General features: G+C 43.7%; 1 protein-coding gene across 1 annotated transcript in view; it reads right to left on the bottom strand.

Moving 5' to 3' along the window:
• Window positions 1-490, bottom strand: part of LOC124508404 (guanylate cyclase soluble subunit beta-2-like) — a 59,119-nt gene extending 58,629 nt beyond the window's left edge. Inside the window, exon 1 of the mRNA XM_047074791.1 lies at window positions 423-490. The gene's annotated coding sequence lies outside the window, so the exon portion shown is untranslated. The remainder of the gene's footprint in view (window positions 1-422) is intronic.
• Window positions 491-17,525: the final 17,035 nt, after the last annotated feature.

Genomic DNA, 17,525 nt, shown 5'->3' with positions numbered 1-17,525 from the left:
AGGAAAAGCTGTAACAGGTAACTAAAGAATACGTATACAGGGATTCTGGCTAAACTCAAAAGGGTTACCCATCTTCTGTGGGATCTCAACAGCTCCATTTATGTGCAATGGAAATAATGTAGTTGCTTTCTCTTCCATGATCAAAAGGAGGAAATAAGAATTCATTCATGAAATTAAAGGTAGAATAATCATTCACATAGGGACCCTGTTTTAAAGCTGCTTAGTAATTAAGACTGATACCTTCCTTAATGACGGATATGGGAGAGCAGATTTTTCCTGTATCTAGTTGGTATGTTTAAGGTACTTAAATTGATGTCCCTAGTAGTAGCCGTCTTCATCAAAAGGTTAGTAAAAACCCATGACCTTCAAAACACTGGAGGCTTGTCCCCAGGGATTCTCCATCTTTCCTTTAATATACTTACTTCAGTTTTTCCCAGGTCTCTTCACCAAATTTCTCTATCACAAGAGATTGAAGACAGGTGTTGATAAATCCATACTAGAACACAAAACGAGAGGGAAAATAGGGATAATGAAGCATGAAATCCCCAGTCATAGACATCTGAATGGTGTCTTTTAGGAGAACTGCAAAGGCATCTTCTGGAAGAAATGAATTACACCTTTTCCCTGTTTCTCCTGAGTTTACTCCTTTGATAGTTATGCTTTTTCTCCCAACTTAAAGGGAAGCCATTTCCATAGAGAAAACCTAAGGAGCTAAATTTGAAATCAGACTAGAATTAGAAGAGGTTCCTTGTAGATGTTAACTAACTTGGGTTTAAATTAAAAAAAAAAAAAAAAAAAGAGGTTCCAGGTAATCGTCTCCAAAAAAGGAAATCCTTTGGTTAGAACAAAGAGTTCAAAAACACAACAGGTGCATGGGGTTGGGGGTTAGAGCTGGGGATGAGGAAGGGCACTCGTGTCATATCATGTCACAAAGGCAGTGAAAGGACAATTTTCTTTACAAAAGTAAGTCAGGGATGGGCATGTTTGTGGAAGAAGATATAAAATGTGCAGGAAAATAAAGAGAGGATAAAAACAATAATAAAGAAAGAACAATGGGCTTAACAGTTTTCTACCTGGTGTGCCCCTTAATCTGTTATCTTCCTTTTTCCTTTCTTCAGATAAAAAAAACTTTTTAAATAAAAAAAGGGCTTATAAATACCTCTGCCTGGTGAAGGGCAGTCCAGCCCATGTAGGCCACCCGTCTCCACAGCATGGGGACATCTAAACTAAGGGCTGTGGTGACTGGATTACATTTGAAAACATCAAGGAAATTCCATTTTTAAAAACATCTTCATAAAATAAAGAATCCTCTCACAAATATTTGTGAGAATCTCTCTCACAAATATCAGGCCCAAGACTTATAAGTCTGGAGGTTTATATATGGGGGTTTCTTAAAGGAAAAGAGGCCAGTGCCAACAGGAAGGAGAGGGGTCTGAGCTCTAACAGTTCTTTCCAGAAACGGAATGGACGCCATGCTTGGCTGTGTTTTCAGTTCCACAGCAAACTGTAGTCTTTTCCCTTCACTCCATCTCTTCTTGGCTCTACCTGTCCACCACATGTGTGTGACTCATTTACAAGACCACACTGTAGTCTGCCATTCAAAGCACTCTCTAGAAGCCTCTGAATTCATGTTTCCATTATCCCTACCACTGCTGCTTTAGGCTTACCCAAAATGCCTTTCTCTTCTCCCCAAATACGGAGGGCACTTCTCTGATGGTGTTTCCTGCCCTTTTGCTCAGTCACTCTGTGGCAAGCCTTGGCTCGGTTGTTGCCTTGTCTCTAGAACCCATCCCTGTTCCTCTGTCAGATACTGGCTGGCGATCCCTGTGTCCCAGATTCACCGCTGGACTCTCCTTGTCGTCATCACCACAGGGTTGTTATGTTATGTATGTTATATTATGTCATATCGCATGTGCACATACATATTTCCTATTTATCTACGTATCTATCACCCCCCCCACACACACACACGCACGCACATCATTTTTACATATATTTTCCCCTCTCCTTTGCTAAATTAGAAGTTCCTCGGGGTATAGGTGTAATTGATCTGTATTTCAACTAAAGTACCAAGATGGTACCTGACACTGAGTAGATATTTGATACATTCTTATAGAAAAAATAAGTACTGAACGAAAGCCTCGAGTTTGAAAGCCATGAAAGTTTTTAAATACCTCCAGGCGTTTAAAATCAATTCAATGTTAACAAAGATAGCAACTGTTTATCCTAGCAATGTTTGCAGAAGAGTGCGGAGGCCAATGAAAATATCTTGCCTGCTGCCTAAGCCTCCTAGTGTATGACAAAGAAAACCAAGGCACAAGGGAACCCAGAGGTCTGCTGGTGGGTTATAACCGTGTGGGATAATGGATCTCAAAATTCAATGAATTTAGGGTCAGTGGGACATGCACTTCAGCACTTGGTCTTAGGCGTTCAATGGTCTCTGAAGCCAGTGGCATAGATAAGCATTTGGGGGCTCCGAGCATTTAGGTCAGAGAGCAGCCCTCTCACCCTCTGCGAGTTATAAATGTGCCTTTCCCTTAAATGCTACCATCGGAGGACTGTCTCTGCCCCTGGAGAGACCAAAAAGAGACAAACAACAGGCTGGTCCTGCACACGTCAGAGGTCTTTTGTATTTGCTTCTCACACACCAGCTCACAGATAGTCTCGCTAAGACATACTCTTTACACATTGGAGGGCCCGATTCGAATGGAGGAGAATGACAAATAGCACCCAAATTCTCTAACACTCAGGAACTACCACCATTAAACTAGTTAGATGGTCAAGCAGGTCGGGACGCTCATTGGCTGGCGGCATCCGAATCTTTTGAGGGCCGCTTGGATAGTAGCTATGGTACCTTTAAGAAACATCAGTGTTCAGGGGCGCCTGGGTGGCGCAGTCGGTTAAGCGTCCGACTTCAGCCAGGTCACGATCTTGCGGTCCGTGAGTTCGAGCCCCGCGTCAGGCTCTGGGCTGATGGCTCAGAGCCTGGAGCCTGTTTCCGATTCTGTGTCTCCCTCTCTCTGCCCCTCCCCCGTTCATGCTCTGTCTCTCTCTGTCCCAAAAATAAATAAACGTTGAAAAAAAAAAATTTAAAAAAAAAAAAAAAAAAAAAAAAAAAAGAAACATCAGTGTTCAAAAGAAGTAATCGTTTCCTTTTTTAAAAAAGTCAGAAAATGTTAAGTTTAGCTAAGTGTTTCTCCTGTAAAGATCTCTGCATGTTCCATATCCAATCCAGCTCCCCGGGGCCTGCCACCTGTTGGCTGGGGGAGGGAGCCCCATCATGTAATACAGCCTCAGCCCAGAGAGGGGGTGCGGCTTAGAGGAAATAGCTTGCACTCTGGAGCCAGATGGCTTTCAGTCTCTGGGCCTTACAGCTTCGTGGCTTTGGGTAAATTACCTAACCTCTCTGAGCCCTGTCTGCTTAAGAGCTAAAGTGAAATAATAGTGCTTACTCTCTTGTAGTACTATTCTTAGGATTATAGAGTGATGATTCCAGCTACCCAGGTGGATAGCCACCCCCACATTTTAGCAGCTGCTTGACCCTGGACCTTCAGCAAGTCTCATTCATCCGCAGTTGGTTCCTCTGGAAAATGGCATAACAGTGGCCCCTTCCTCAATGGGTTGTAGCAAGGATTAAATGAGAGCATAGGGGTGAGGCACTTAACACATAGCAAATGCTCAGGAAATGATAGCCATTTTTCTTAGATAACAATCGGTGTTCAACAAATGGAAGCCGAGGGGCAGTGAGGACAGAGGATGCTGAGAGGGTCTTACCATGTTGCTGCAGCAGCTGCCTTCAGGCAAAAGCAGTCGTGGGTGAGCACCAAGCTCCTGACTGTCAGGCAGCCCCCAATCATTCACAAGAACCCCTGGCAACCCCAGAAGCCTGTCTTGTAGCGTCTGGGCATCCACAGGGAAATCAGGAGCTGTTCACTGGCCTTCAGGCAAGGAGCTAACTGTTGAGTTCTTAGTCACCAAGGGAGCAAAAAGTAAGGCTGCCCCCGCCAGCTGCTGCATGGGACCCGCAGCCAGGTTCCCCGCGGGGTGCATAACCCCATTACTAATTCCTTGGGGATTCGGCCTGAAACTTGAACTTCTCCCAGAGGTACCAACACAAAACAGCACCATGCCAGCAGCTCGGAGCCCCAGGGCCCAGAGCCAGCAGAGCCCCGCAGGGCCCCCGGGGGAGGTGACAGCCCTTACCGGTCTGCCCCCCTCATGCGGGAGAAGGCTCCGAGGATGAGCACATCCTCGTCATGCTGGGCTCTGGGACTAATTTTTGCTTCCCACCTCATCTTGCTGCAAACTCAAAACCTTACTTGGCTCCTTCTCCCACTCGGTTCCCCCACAGAGAAGTTGGCATCTAATTCTCTCTGACGCATCCTTTCCTAGCTTGGCCTGGGTGGGAGGCCAGGATTCCGGAAGCCCAGGAGGCTATTGCTAAGTCATTCATCCTTTCAGGTGACAGATCACAGTCATCTATCTGTGTGGTGTCACCACGGTGAGCACCTCCGGAGTACAGAGCCTGAGATGGGGATGTGTTCTCAGGTGGCCGGTCAGGGGGCCCTGTGACCCCAGACCACTCTTAGAACCCTGAACCCGACTTTCAGGATGCCCCTGGGATCCTGCTGGAAGACTGCCTTGCAGAGGGCATTACCTTTTGAGAGTTCTTTTTAGTTCTTCTTTAATTAAACCCCCTTAGACCTGGTCCAAAAATGGCCTGCCTTGACCAGAGCTTGACTCTACAATACAACATGAGATTCCCTGGTGCCTTAGAGCCTTACTTGCCTCCCCATCCCCACTCCGTTCAGGCTCTGGTAACCTATTTCCTATTTCCTCAGGGTTGTGATCAGAGGTGAGAAACACAGTCACCAACCACGTCCAAGGTGAACTGCCTACGGCAGTGCCCACAGACACGCCAGCTTTGGTGTAAAAACAAGAGTAGAAATAAATACAACAGGATCAAGGGGTTGGGTAAGCCCTTGAGGTTGCACTGCTCCGCTCTACGGAGGGTGTAGGACAGCCACATGGATGTGACACATGTCATGGCAGCATCTCATGAGCCTACCGTGCCAGGCGCGGAGGCGTTCCTCTGAAACGAATGCCCAGACATCTGGCATGCCCTCCTTAAAGCACAAGGCATCTTTATCTTTGTATCCCCAACACCCAACACATACAGTCAAATTCCAAACGATGTTGAAAGAGCTCTCCCTTCTCAGCAGGCTCTCCTTCCCCACCCCCACTCAGATCCATCTCCCGTCTTGCCTCCCCCTCTTTCTGCAGCCCCCTTAGAAAGCTCTCCTTGCCTCCCCACCCGGTAGGCCTTTCGGGCTCCCTTGTCTGTCACCCTCCTCCTGTCTTCCTCACACTATCCCCTCCATGGAAAGACCTAATAGACAGACGGGTACTTATTTAAGACCCTTCTTCTTCCTTTCTGCAATGGAGACTGCTTGTTCTCAAAAGCTGCCCTTTCTCTGTGCTATTCCTGTGTGGAAGGAACATGTGCTCAGGAGGAGAAAAAAAGGCTCTGGAAGAGGTGATTTCCATAATTATGCTTCCCAAGCCTCTGCCACCATTCAGCTGACAGTCTTCTTTCTCCCCTGCCAAGTGGGCTTGCTCTGGCTCTCTCTTTGGCACCCCCAGCCCTCAACCCTCCTTTTTCAAACACGCCAGCACTCTTACATTTCACAATAAGTAAATGGTTAAAAAAAAAAAAAATCTCCATTTTCTTTCTCACGCAGCAGATGGCAGGTCTCAGGAACTTGGTGGAAATTAGGCTTTCTGATTTTCTAATAAATTTCAGTATCTCACACAAAAAGCACAAGCTCATTCCGATTCTGATGTTAAGTGCCATATGGCATATCATTCGTGGGCTGTGGCAGCTTCGTCCTCAAGGGTAACAAGGAAGGGGCGATCTTTCCTAGAACAACGAGATTGAGCTCGTATGGACCAATTGGATTCCTTGGCGAATACCATTTGATAACAATATTGTATATGGCAGTGAAGCGATTATCTCTCTTGTATGGTATGTGTTAATTTTCACTGCCAGTTTTCCTAATTACAACCGCCACCCAAAGGACTACTTTTTGTAAATACTCTGTAAACATTTGAAAAGACATAGGCAGTGTATGCGTGGAGAAAAAACGTCCCTGGATGTTGAAACTGCCTGGAAAGTTGGCTGACGTTTTATATGTTTTTCAATTGCATCGACAGCCCAGTGAGGGACTTCCCTCCTCTCTTCCATGACAAAAGGGGCTCCTACCCTGTCATTGTTGTTCTGGGGGCCACTTCTCACTGCTATTTCTTTTGGTCTTCAGGGTGCAGTTCTGTGAGCTTTGACAAGTGTCTACACCTGTGTAGTTCACAGAATCCCACCGACATAAAAAGACAAACCTTCTCCAGCATCACATACCTCATACCTTCCCAATCAGCCCCACCACCCGCAATTACTGTTCTGATGATCCTCATAGATTAGTTTTGCTGGCTCTTGAGCTTCAGAACTTCATATAAATTAAGTCATGCAGCATGTTCTCTTCTGCATCTGGCTTCTTAAATTTTAGCCCGTTTGGTGCATTGAAGAAACTCATTCCCCCAGTTAGACGTCTGTCTGTAAATGCATGCTCCTTTACACACATCTTCTGTGATACACAATGAAGCCCTGTAAGACGCTCTCATCTCTTGTGGTCTACAGTCTGTGACTTACGTGTAATGAGAAGCACAAGTTTTCATTTTGCACATGACAAGGGGGAAGGTGAGATACCATAGGGAGTTTACTAGACCAATCTGTACAGTTTGAGGAAAGAGCTGCAAGAAGCAAAGGAAAGAGGATGTGGGAGGAAGATTTTCTCTGATAAAATATCACCATTATCTGGTTTGTGTTTGTTTTTGCATTTCTAGGGGTGTAGCTGCCTTACTTTTGGTGAGCCCAAGAGGGAGAAACTGGCATTAGCTAGTATTCACCTGGCTTGCTAAGAGGCACTGGAACATAGAAGAGATAAACTTTGATGTGAGTGCATCAGAGAGACCGAGGAGGAATTTCAGTATCAGCCCAAGGTACAGGGCGCTCTCTCGGAGGGGTGAGTTCTGCATCGCTTTCCTTTACTCACACCATGGGTGCCGCGACGTTGGCCTTGATTTCCTCCCAGTGGGACTAATATCTCATTGACAGCCTGAGGTAGAGATTACTTGGCTACAGGTAGCGCTGTGAAACAGAGCCAGATTTCTTTCAGGCATATTTTCATATTTGGAATTTTAGCATACGGCAGCTGAATAGGGTACTTAGCAATAAGAATCTTCAGGAAAATATTTCCAGAAGACAGGGTGATGGCTTTTTTTTTTTTTTGGCAGTTTTATTGAGGAATAATTGGCATACATCACAATAGAAGTTTAAGGTATACAGCGTGATGGGATGATTTATATATCATCTGAAATGATCACCACAACAGGGTCAGCTAACAGCCACTTCTCATAGAGATACAATAAAAAGAAGAAAATAAAAAAGGAAAACAATTTTCTTCTTGTGATGATAACTCACAGGATATACTCCTTGAACAATTTTCCTATATGCTGTCTAGCAGTGTTAGTTACCATCATCATGTTGTAACTTACACCCCTAGTGCTTATTTATCTTATAACTGAAATTTGTACCTTTGGACCACCTTCTTCTTCCAGTTTCGCCTCCCTCCATCCTCCACTTTTGGTAATCATTAAGTCTGATCTCTTTTTCTAGGAGGTTTTTTTGTTGTTGTTGTTGTTGTTGTTTTTAAGATTTTACATATATGTGAGATCATACAGTATTTGTCTTTCTTTGTCTGGCTTATTTCACATAGCTTAATGCCATATTAGGACGATCCATGTTTTTGCAAATGTTAGGATTTCCTTGTTTTTAATGTTTGAGTAATATTCCAGGGTGTGTGTGTGTGTGTGTGTGTGTGTATACACACCACAACTCCACAACTTCTTTACCCACTCATCCATTGATGGACACTTAGGTTGTTTCCATGAGTCGGCCATTGTAAATAATGCTGCTATGAACAGCAGGGCTCAGTTATCTTTTCAAGTTATTGTTTTCATATCCATTGGATATATTCCCAGAAATGGAATTGCTGGATGATTTGGTAGTACCATTTTTAATTTTTTGAGGATTCTCCATACTGTTTTCCACTGCAGCTCTACAGGTTCCCATTAGCCTCATCCTCGCCAGCATTTATCACCCCCTGTCTTTTTGATAATAGCCATTCTAACAGACATGAGGTGCTACCTCACTGTGGTTTTAATTTGCATTTTCCTGTTGCTTAGTGGTGTTCAGCATCTTTCCAGGTACCTGTTGGCCTTTTATACATCTTCTTTGGCAAAGTGTCTCTTCAGATCCTTTGCCCATTTTTTAATTGGATTGTTTGGGTCTTTTCCTATTGAGTTGTATGAATTCTTAATATATATACATATATATATATATATATATATATATATATATATATATTAACCCTTTATCAGATGTATAGTTTGCAAATATTTTTTCCCATGCTGCAGGCTGTCTTTTCACTTGGTTGATGACTTCTTTTGGTGTGCTTTTTAGTTTGATGTCGTTTCTCTTGTTCATTTTTTATTTTGTTGTTTGTGTTTAAGGTTTTTAAATGTCACATCTAAAAACATTATCACCAAGACCCATGTCAGGGTGCTTTGTTCCTATGTTTTCTTCTACGAGTTTCATGATTTCAGGTATTACGTATAAGTCTTCAATCCATCTGAGTAAATTTTGTGGGTGGTGTGGAATGTAGATTCATTTTCATCCCTGTACATGTGAATATCCAGTTATCCCAGCACCATTTATAGAAAAGACTGTCTTTTCTCCATTAAGTACTCTTGGCTCCCTTGTCAAATATCAGTTGACTATACATGCTTGGGTTTATTTCTGGGCTCTTGATTCTGTTTCATGGGCTTATTTGTCTGTTTTTATGCCAATACCATACTGTTTTGATGACTATAGCTTTATAGTAGAGCTTGAAGTCAGGAAATGGGATGCCTCCTGTTCTGCTCATCTTTCTTGGGATTTCTTTAGCAATTTGGGGTTTTTGTGGTTCCATGTAAGTTTAGGAGTGTTTTTCTCCTTTTGTAAAAAATGCCATTGGAATCTTGACAAGGATTTCATTGAATCTGTAGGTGGGTTTTGATAGTATTCACATTTTAACTGTATTATTTCTTCAAATCCATGAACATAGTCTATCTTTCCATTTATTTGTGTTTTTTTTTATTTCTTTCATCAGTGTCTTGTAGTTTTCAAAGTAGAGATCTTTCATTTCTTTCAATTTATTCCTATATATTTTATTATTTTTGGTGCTATTGTAAATGAAATGAATTTATTTCTTTTTCAGAAAATTTATTGTTAGCATATAGAAATGCTACTGATTTTTGTATGCTAGTTTTATATCCTACAACTTTACTGAATTCATTGATTAAGTCTAATAGATTTTTAGTTGAGTCTTTCGAATTTTCTATATATAAAATATCATCTGCAAATAAACACAATTTTACTTCTGCCTTTTCAGTTTGAATCCCTTTTATTTCCTTTTATTCTTTATAATTTCCCAAGTATTATTATTATTATTATTATTATTATTATTTTATTTACATATTTTTACCTGTCATTTCTTTTTCTTGCCTGGTTGCTATGGCTAGGACTTTCAGTACTATGTTGAAGAAGAGTGTTGAGAGTGGATATCCTTGTCCTGTTCCTGATATTAAAAGAAGTTTTTAGCCTTTAACCATTGGACATGATGTTAGCTGTGGTCTTTCATATATGCATTTATTATGTTGAAATATATTCCTTCTGTCCTAATTTGTTAAGAGATTTTATCATGAATGAATGTTGAATTTTTCAAATGCTTCTTCTGTGTCTCTTGAGATGATTATATAATTCTTTTGTTTCAATCTGTTAATTTGATGTGTCATATTGATTTACATATTTTGAACCATACTTGCATGCCAGGAATCAATCCCTCTTAATCACGGTGTATGATCCTTTTAATGTGCTGCTAAATGCAATTTGCCAATATTTTATTGACAATTTTTACATCTATATATATCAAGGATATTGACCTGTAGTATGTATGTATGTATGTATGTATGTATGTATGTATGTATTTTTCTAATAGTGTCCTTTTCTGGTTTGGGTATCAGGATGGTGCTGGCCTCACAAAATGAGTTTGAATGTGTTCCCTCCTCTTCAATATGTTAGAAGAGTTTGAAAAATGTTGTTAATTTTTATTTAAATGTTTGGTAGAATTAACCAGTGAAGCCATTGGGCCCTGGGCTTTTCTCCATTAGGAGAATTTTTATTACTGATTTAATCTCCTTACTAGTAATTGGTCTATTCAGATTTTCTATTTCTTCATTTCTTTCTATTCTATTCCTTTCTTTCTTCAGTCTCAGTTAAGTTGTATATTTCTAAGAATTTGTCCATTTCTTCTAGGTTGTCTAGTTTGTTAGTATACAGTTATTTGTGTCATCTCTTATGACCCTTTGAATTTCTGTGGTATTGATTGTAATGTCTCTTGTTTCATTTAGAATTTTGTTGATTTGAGCCCTTTCGTTTTTCCCCCTTGGTTAGTCTAGTTAAGGCTTTGTCAATTTTGTTTATCTTTTCAAAGAACCAATTTACAGTTTGGTTAATCTTTCTATTTTGTTTTCCATTTTCTATTTCATTTATTTCTGCTCTACTCTTTATTATTTCCTTTTTTCTGCTAACTTTAAGCACATTTGTTCTTCTTTTTTCTAGATCCTTAAGTCATAGAGTTATGTTGTTTACTGGGGATCTTTCTTGCCTCTTGATGTAGGTATTTATTGCTATGAACTTCCCTCTTAGTACTGCTTTTGCTGCATCCCACAAGAACTTGTATGCTATGCTTCCATTTTCATTTGTCATGGTTTATTTCTAAATATTCACAATAAGTGCTTGTTGACTTCTTGTCATGCAAGCTGTGGTAGTAATAGCTCACTCTACCAAGCCTCACTATGTGCCCAAGCATGAACTACATGAAATTGCTGTTCCTGTGGACCAAAGACTTGAATACTGGCAATCTCATTTGGTTCCACTTAATATTATTTCATTCTTATCACCATCCTATAAAGTAGGTCCTATTATCATGAACTCCCTTAAAAGTGACAACAATGAGGTACAGAGAAAGTTAAGTAGCTTCCTTGAGGCTCCAAAACTAGTTAATGTCAGAGCTGGTATTCAAACTCAGGCCCAAGTCTCTATAACCTCCAAGAAAATAATTAAAATAGTGGGTAATAATCCCTTTCGGTTTTTATTTATTTATTTATTTATTTATTTTATTTATTTATTTTTAGATCCTTAAGTCATAGAATTGAAATGGTGGGTAATAATCCCATTCTTTTTTTCAGCAGCTGAGGGCTGTCTTGAAGTCAGGTGGTATCTTCAGAAAAATCTTTTTCTAAGAAAGTCAAACTCTGGCCCATGGGGGCCCCCTTTCTTTCACCTGCTACACTGGTAGATGACATTTTACTTTGGACCTGGAATTAGTGCAGTGTGGGGGGGAAAAAAACAAAAACAAAACAACCTGGAAAATGGGCTCTTGCGTGTAGAACTCTTGGTCTTTCCATTTGGGACCAGAGCCTTCCCCTTAGAACTGAGGAAAACGGCAAGAGCTGAGCCTTTTCCTCAGTGAACCCTGTGCTTTCTGGCAATGGTGCCTGTGCCATTCTAAGAGGGCATGCTTCTTTCTCTTTCTGTTTGAATTTCAAACCTTCAGGGATAGGGAAAGAGGACCAGCAGAATTACTAGGCGTGAAGTGCCACCATGTGGCCAAATGATCACATACCAACAGCCTGCTGTATCCTTGTTCTGCTGTAGGGAGGCCATGGTATGTAGCTATGAATGGCCACAAATCCAGATCAAGTGGAGGAACACAGCTCAGAAGACTGGACTCAGCTCTCAGTCCTCCCTCTGGGACTGGTTCCCAAGGCATGGATTAATCATGAAAATGTCGTTTGTCTTCCCCAAACAGCAGTTCCCCTCAATGTAATACGGAGCTGTGATTTTCAGGGGGTGGAACTCCAGGAACTGCAAAGTGAAGACAAGTTTACCTTTACAAATCACATACAGAAGCCAGGCATGCCTGGAGATGAGGAGTCAAACCAAACGATAGCTCTGACACTCCTTTGAAGGCTCCTTTAAGACCAAATTCAGCAGACTTCAAATGTAACCTGATCTATGCTTCCATTTAATCTGGGGGAAAGCTGCAAATAAATGGGATGATCTGGAGGCCATATGTAAAGGAAGCATGACAATAAAGGATTGTCACATTGTAATAACTTATATATTGATATTTTCCAAGAGCTCATAATAATTTTTTCTAGCGTTTATTTGTTTTTGAGCAAGAAAGAGCACAAGTGGGGGGAGAGGCAGGGAGAGGTGGAGACAGAGGATCTGAAGCAGGCTCTGTGCTGACGGCAGAGAGAAAGCCCGACGCAGGGCTCGAACTCATGAACCGCGAGATCACGACCGAAGCCCAAGTTGCATGTTTGACTGAGCTGCACAGGCACCCCTTAACTGCAGTATTTATGGTGTGCTTGCTGTGTGCGGGACACTGTGCGGAGTACTCTATGTGCATTGTCGTATTAGGTGCTCATATACCCCGTGAGGGAGTCACGCGTGCTGTGATACTTTACAACCAGGACACTGAGGCGGAAAGCAGTCAAGCATCACGTCCAAGGCCAACCATCTGCTGGGTGGGGGAGCTGAGAGTCTGGCTAGACCTCTGACTCAAGAGCACATTTCCATCCTCACGTTGATTCAGTGCTGCCTTCTTCCAAACGGTTATTTCAGGAGGCTAGACTACCTCTAATCAAGTCTTCAAAATTTTTAGAATTTCTCTTTTATAGCTATTTTCAGGGTGTGTGGCAGAATTTTTGACTCTTCGAAGGGATGGCAAATCATCCCCCTTTAATATGCCCGTAGTTAACAATTACTGTCTGGCAGGCCCTTTAACCCTCATCACAACACTGCAAGTTACGAGCTAGTATTATCATGCCCAATTCACGTTTGAGAAAAATGAGGCCCAGGGAGCCCAAGTCACTGGCCTGCTTTTCCACCCTGGTCTGCATGGTCTGCAGAGGGCCACGGGGTGAGAGCGGGTCTTGCTCGTTGGAGGAGGAGGTGTGAGGGCCTGATGCCACCCCCCCCCCCCACTCACCCATCACCACCACCCACCCACCCCCGCCCCCGACACACTGGCTGCCGGCGAGATCCTTGAAGCTCTGGTCTGTTACCCTCCACTGCCTCTCAGGACCACTGGAGTTTTAGAAAGAGCCAGAAAGAATCTGGAGCTGGGTTTTACGAGTAGGGTCAGTGAGCTCTCTGGATGTAGACGGTACCATTTTGAATCAAGGTCAAGACTATTCTTCTCACCTGGCTTTGGCGCATGCCCTGCTGGCCCTGCACCACCCCCCTCCGCTGTCTATGCTCTGTCCCCCCAAACGTGGAGCATTTTCTTCACCTCATGAGCATGCTTTCCCTTACACCACACGGGCTCTGTCTCTTCTGGGCCTCTAAATATTGGGGTCTCCAGCGGATCCTTCACCTCACCTCCTTTCAGATCTCCACGGGGTATCTTGGTGACTGCAGCTCCTCGTGGCTTCAGATTCTGTCTCTATGGCACCACTTCCCAGTTTTGCACCCCTAGATCCAGCCGCTCCCCTGAGCTCCACCCAAAGTGTCTGATTCCCCAGCTGGAAGTGCACAGAAGGCTCTAAGTTAATACATCCAAGAGATGACTCTTGGTTACCGCCCCCCAAAACCCCCCTGCTAACCAGCCCCTCTGTCAATCAGCTTAATAAAGGGTATCTGTGGTCACTTGCACCTCAAGAGAGAGCCCCGTGTCTCTATATCCGGTTCGCGGCAAGCCTAAATACCCACCTGTCCTTCTTCAGAGTCTCTCTAACCCAGTCCTCTGTAGCAGCCCACTCCCCCCATCCAGGCAGCCAGCGATGTCTCTTGTCCGGCCCACTGCAGAGTGACCCGGCTGCTGTCCCAAGTTGTCCCTCTGAGCCCTTAAGGCAGATCCCCACCCAACGGCCACAATCCTCTTTTAAAAACGAAATCAGAAGCTGCTACTCTCCCGTTCAGAACCACCCAGTACATTTCTTCCTGCCTCCTCAAGACCCCCTCCCTGATGCCATCCTGCCCCTGGGCCTTTGTGCGGACTCCCTCCTTGGCCTGACCAGTCCTTCCCCTGGTCTCACTTAATCCGTCTCTCATTCAGGGCCCTGTTCAAGCATCACCACCTCTGAGAGGCTTTCTCTGACTAAAAACCCCCCACCTTTTGCTCATCTACTCTCTAGCCCATTCTCTATTCTACTTCCCATCATTTATCATTACCTGACACGTTATTACATTTGAATATATGCATATAATGTATGCTAGCTTATTGCCTGCATACCTCTCCCACCAAATTTCTAAGCTCTGAAGGTAGGGATCTAGTCTTAGTGTTCTACTCTCAGGGTCTGGGAGAGTTCTGAGCATATATGGGGACTCAGTATAACTTGTGAATAAATCAGTGATGTCTTTGAACTCCCTCCAGTGCCATACTCCCTCCAGCACAGATCCTTTGCCCATGACACTTCCTCAGCCTGAATCCCTCTCTACAGCCCCCAACCCTTTATATTCTGATGCCTCCTATCCCCCTAAAGATCTCAACTCACTTCATTTCAATTCATTTATGCAATCTGTCAATCAGTCACTCAGTCAACAAACAATTGTTGGTGTAGGCACTCTTCTTGACGCAGGGGACAGAGCATGAACAGAATAGACTATGCTACTGCCCTCATGAAGCTCACAATTTAATGGGGGCAAGCGTGCGTATGTGAATGTATATGAGTATGTGTGAGTGTGTATATGTGTGCGTGTGTGTATAATCACGTGTTAGATCATAGTAAATACAGCACAGCCAGCTGATCCATGGTAGAGATTAAGAGCAGTGATAGTTGAGGGGCACCTGCATGGCCCAGTCAGTTAAACATCCAACTTTGGCTCCGGTTCATGGGTTTGAGTCCCATGTCAGGCTCCATGCTAACAGTGCAGAGCCTGCTTGGGATTCTCTCTCCCTCCCTCCTTCCCTCCCCCTCCCCAACTCCTGCTTTCTCTCTCTCTCAAAATAAATAAATAAGCTTTAAATTTAAAAAAAAAAAATAGTGATAGTTGAGATAGGGTGGTCAAGAAGACCTCTCTGAGGAGGTGACATTTGAGTATTTGAGTAGGACAAGTGAAGCCATAGGGGATCTAGAAAGCCCTCCCCAAGCCACTCAGATGCCCCAACCAGCTCACACGCCCCCCCTTACAAGTTCCCTGTGATACCACGGGCCTCCCTCCCGGCCCTTACCACAATTCTGATCCATGGTACTGCTCTAATCCTTTGATTAAGGTCTGTCTCTCCCACCAGACTGAAAGCGCCGTGAGAGACTGTTTATGTTCTGTCCCCAGACATAGGGTGGGACATAGTACATGCTCAACATTCTTTGTCAAATGACAAACAAATGGATAAATGAACACGGGAATTACCCCAAGAGAATGACCGGCAGGCTTTGACATCCTCCATGGCCTGGGAGGTCAACCAAAATGGCTTCATACATTTATTTACACCCTGTGTCTGCCCAAACCCTCCCCTCACCACCACCATGCTCCTCCTGCCCCTTTCAAGGAGAGCTGCCCTGACCCAGGGTGTTGATGAGGAACAGGGGGGTCTAGGGCACCCTGTGTTTGATTGGGGGGTGGGTGCCTACCACAGCTGGAAACAGATACCACCTGAGAACGCATGTGAACCGCACAGGGACCGTGGGCAAGATCTACCACAGAAGTCAGATCTGGGGCCTGAGATCCTCTCTTCCTGAAGCTATGGGAAGTTTGGATTGGTTTAATCCCACAGCCTTTCAGGGGCCATTCTCCATAACTGTATTGCATCATCTGAGGCTTCTGCTCTCTATGCTTCAGCTCAAGACAACACTCAATTCTTTACCCCCACCTGATCAATTCTACTTGACATCTATCAATGTAGCCTTCCATGGATGCTCAGTAAAAACCTTGCCCTTCAGTCAAGGGCATCCCCTTGCTGGCCACTACCATGTCTGTGACTTTCCTAATACCTGTCCTTTTGCATGAAATGGCAGCCTTTAGCAATCTTCTGCCAGAGACTAAAGCTGTCTTTCAAGAGAACCTCTCCTGTGAAGTTCTCCCTGACGTCTTGAGCTAAATGGGCTTCTGCTTTTGCAGAGCTATTCTTATGGGGGGGCAGAGGTGCACCATGAAGCAGTAAGTGCTCAGCACCATTTTATCCGTGTTTGTCCTAACTTCCCCCGTTGAGTTGCCGATTACCAAAGGAGAGAAAGTGTGTCTTATACTATTTTGCTCGATATACAGCTTAATAAGGACTTGATAGATTCACCTAGCCTTGAAGGACTAGAATACGCTGTGGTTCCATGTGTGGTGGACCGAATGATGGCCTCCCCATGATGGCTGCATCCTAACCCCCAGAAACTGTGAATGTTGCCTTATATGGCAAAAGGGACTTTGTAGATTTGATTCAGTTAAGGTTTTTGAGACGGGGAGACGATCCTGGGTCATCCAGGTGGGACTGATGTAATCACAAAGGTCCTTAAGAGGGACAAGCAAGAGATCAGAGTGAGTAGCTGGAGATGTGAAGACAGAAGCAGAAGGTGCAGGTGATGTCAAGCAGGGCCCACAAGCCAGGGTATGTGGGCATCCTCTGGAAGCTGGAAAGGCAAGGGGACGGATGATCCCCTCAAAGCCTCCAGAAGGAATCAACTCTGCTCACACCTTGATTTATCCCAGTCGGCCTGATTCTAGTTCTCTAGACTCAAAGAGAATAAAGCCCCTGCATTTGTGGTCATTGTTACGACAGCAGGAGGAAATGAATTCACCATGAAAGGGCCATCTGTGATGACACGAATGTGCCTCCTGTTAGAACCACCTGGAAGGCATGTTCTCTGTGGCAGAGCTACCCTTCAGAGTTGGGTATATACCATTCAAACTAAACTCCCATGTATCTTCCTGCATGAAGAAGACATTTTGTGGTGGGAGCTAGAAAACAAAGCCTGAAGTATAAGTCCATTGCCAGGAGCTCACATCCTCTTTTTTGGACAGAGGTCTAGAGATAGGTAGATTTCCATAAATCAAAACTGAGACAATCCTGGGAAAGCTGTAGCCACTACCATTATTTCTCAAGGAGCAGCTGATTGAATAACTGCTCAATTCGTGGGGGAAGAGAATCAATCACATCAGCTGATTTTCCTGAATTGACTTTTATTGCCATGAATTTTATTTCTCTTAAGACCTCAGTAGACACTATCTCAGGATTCCCTAGACAAAGCCCAGATCCTGCAGTTTATCGCCAATTTCAAATACCTAAAATCATCCCAAAGACACGCCAGCCTTCTGTTGCTGAATCATGGAATTTTTCAGACAGTCTGTGTATAGTCTCATTAAAGACAAA

The sequence above is a fragment of the Lynx rufus genome, unplaced genomic scaffold (genome assembly GCF_022079265.1).
Source record: "Lynx rufus isolate CCGP_SWC_20201006 ecotype Redwood Valley unplaced genomic scaffold, mLynRuf1.p SCAF_1, whole genome shotgun sequence".
Taxonomy (NCBI): Eukaryota; Metazoa; Chordata; class Mammalia; order Carnivora; family Felidae; genus Lynx; species Lynx rufus.
Note: the sequence above shows the minus strand (reverse complement) of the source record. Positions and strands in the feature narration are given on the sequence as shown.